Here is a 3402-nt window from a genome sequence, read left to right on the forward strand (position 1 = left end):
TGGACGAAATGGGCAATTTCTCTCTTCATATTATCCCACCAATACAAACTCTTCAAGTCTTGGTACATTTTATTCCTTTCAGGATGTACCGTAAACTTCAATCGGTATGTCTCTTCCAAGATTTCCTTTTTAAGTCCCTCATTTTTAGCATCACTATCCGATTTCGAAACCTCAATACACAATTTGATTTTAAGTTAAAATCCGACATGTCTCCCTTTTTAACTTTTTTAGACCATTTTTGCACTTCAGTGTCCTTTTTTTTAGATCCCTTGATACGTTCCAACAAAATGAAATTCACTACAATATTCTCCAAAATGACCTTCCTCGATTCCAGTCGAGAACTCCAATAACTGATTTCTTCCAACAAGTGTAGTTCCTTAATCATCAATCCAGTTATTTGTACCTGATAGCTCAAAACATCGGCCACTACATTGGCCTTCTTGGGATGGTACTTAATAGTGCAATCATAATTTTCCAAAAATTCTACCCATCTACGTTGCCTCAAATTCAACTCCTTTTGAGAAACCAGATATTTAAGACTTTTGTGGTCAGTAAAAATTCCAAATGTCACTCCATACAAATAATGCCCCCATTTTTTTAAAGCAAATATCACCGCTGCCAACTCCAAGTCATGAATCGAGTAATTCTCCTCATGCGATTTCAATTTCTTAGAGACATATGCTATCACCTTGTCATTTTGCATTAAAACGCATCCCAATCCTTCCTTAGAGGCAACTGTGTAAACCACAAAACTATCCTTTCATTTGGTAGAGCTAATATCGGGGCTCTGGTTAAACGTCTTTTCAATTTTTGGAAACTCTCTTCGCATTTAAGACTCCAAATAAACTTTTCACTTTTCTTAGTTAGCTTGGTCATGGGTCCAGCAATTCTAGAAAAGTCCTTGATGAATCTCCGGTAATACCCTACTAATCCAATGAAATTTCGAACCTCAGTAGAATTTTCCGGTCGTTTCCACTTCGAAACAGTTTCAACTTTAGCTGGATCCACTTTAATCCCATCTTTAGAAATTATGTGTCCCAAGAAAGTCACTTCTTTTAACCAAAACTCACACTTGCTAAACTTAGCATATAACTGGTGTTCCCTCAGGGTTTGTAAAACAATTCTCAAATGTTTCTCATGGTCTTTCACATTCTTAGAATACACCAAAATGTCATCAATGAAGATTGTCGCGCCCCATTTTTTGATAAATAAATAAATCGTTTGAGAAAGATGTATTGTTTCAATTTTGATTGGAAAATGATTTTTGTGAGTTGAAAAGACATGGGTCTCAATGGGACTTGGAAAGCGACGATTCGACCCAAAAAATAGTTTTAAAAAGGGTTTTGAAATGAAAAGTTTGGAGTCGCCACTTGGTAATGATTTAAGGTGTACCAAGTCACCTAAAAAATGAGTTTTAAAGTCAAGTAATAATAAACCCTTTTTAAAACGACTCCTAGTCTACGTAAAACAAAGAAAAAGGTTCGGGAGTCACGTTTGACAAAGGGGAAGGCAAGGATAGACTCCAAGGCACCCCTTTGACCTAGCCAAGGCTAGTTGCGTGACTTAACCCTAACTTTCCTAACTTTCTACCCAGGGTATGTATTGCATGTTGGATTATGCCTATATGAATGCAAAAACGAAAAAATGCAATCCTAAATTCTATGATGTCTCTCGTGAGGTTTTTGGTCCCAGACCACATGAATTGTGGCGGCCAATAAAGGGAAACCTCATAGAGGTCGATTGATGCAAATGGTGACTCAAGTGCAAGTGTGCAAGTGTATGAAAAGATTCATGTATGAAATGGTGTAAAACAAACAAAGTGTTTGTGTGCGCATGTGAAGAGAAAGTTCACGTGTGAATTTGGATGAAAAATCAAAGTATTAGTGTGTGAGTGTGTAAAGAAAGTGCACGTGTGAATTTGGATGAAAAATCAAAGTATTAGTGTGTGCAAATGAATGAAGATAGAATAGTACATATATAAGTGAAACTTGAATTTCATTTGTGAAGTAAAGTAAATAAATGATAAGGAGGTAGTGAAAAAATATGGATTGAGAAATGTAAGAGAAATGTGATTAAAAGAGTATGGAAGTGATAAAAATGAAAGTATGACCCTAGGGGAATGCAACAAGTCGGGTACGGGGGTTGACTCCTAACTTTTCGACTTCTATTTTCCCTTTGATTAGAAGGCAAAACTAGCGTGCTAAGGCTATCGAGTAGCCACACTCGCTCGTTTCCCTTATCGGAAGGGGACACTCAAGCAAAATGAACCCTATAGCTAGTATGGGATGCAAAACCTAAAATGAGGGGAAAGAGGTTCGAGGATCATGCCAAATGATAAAACTAAGAAAAATGCGTGATATGTGGTGAACAAGCAAATGATGTGCTAACGAGGAAAAATCCTTAAGGGTCTAGCGTTGGACTAGCCCATTCTATGAATTCCGACTAGCGTTGGACTAGCGGAAACGTACATTCATCCATTCCATTCATTCATGGCTATGAAAGCAAGTAGACATGCCAAAACGCTCGTAAACACGTAACACGTAGCACTTAGCATGCTCGACTAGATGCAAGAGCCTACCAAAGCAATTAAACATGTAGCAACAAAAACAAGCAACCAAGGGGAAGGGGAAATGGACCAGATGCTCTCCGAGCCCTATCTATTACAAGCCAAGAGGTGTACACATACCCCATAAAAGCATAAAGGGGAAGGGGAAATGGACCAGATGCTCTCCGAGCCCTATCTATTACAAGCCAAGAGGTGTACACATACCCCATAAAACTTAAATAAAAGTAAAAGCAAGTAAATGCATGCAAGGAGATAAGGAAAGCGAAGTAGACAGGCATATTCACATAACACATAAGATCACATAGGAGAGACAAAAAGGGATAAAAGAAGTTGTACCTTCCCCCCGTGTGTAATGCTAGTAAGGTGAACAAGACTCAGCTTGGGCTATGGTCACTAAAGAAGAAGCTAATTTGGGCTAAAACCATTTTAAGGAAAGGATTAATGCACCAATGGAATGATAGAATAACAATCAGAATTCGTCGAACATCTAATCCTCTTTCACTTTGCAACTTAGAAATGATCAAATAATGCATGAATTCTAAGCAAGAGTGAGTTATTGATCAAATTTCTGAAATAGCAAAACTACCTAAGGATCCAAAAGCAACCCTTAACCAAACCATCAAGACCATTTGAAACATTTTAGAACTCAAAAGGTTCATGAGCATGAAAAGGTCAATTAATCAACTTACTTAGGGAAATTAAAAAAAAGGGAACCACAAGCTCATTTAGACACAAGGTTCACAAATCCATGCATCGAACATCACCTTAGCAAAACATGGTAACCAATGAAGGCCAATAAGCAATTGAATTGAAACATTAATGCTACCAAAGACTCA

Source organism: Coffea arabica, chromosome 1c (genome assembly GCF_036785885.1).
Source record: "Coffea arabica cultivar ET-39 chromosome 1c, Coffea Arabica ET-39 HiFi, whole genome shotgun sequence".
NCBI classification, from domain to species: domain Eukaryota; kingdom Viridiplantae; phylum Streptophyta; class Magnoliopsida; order Gentianales; family Rubiaceae; genus Coffea; species Coffea arabica.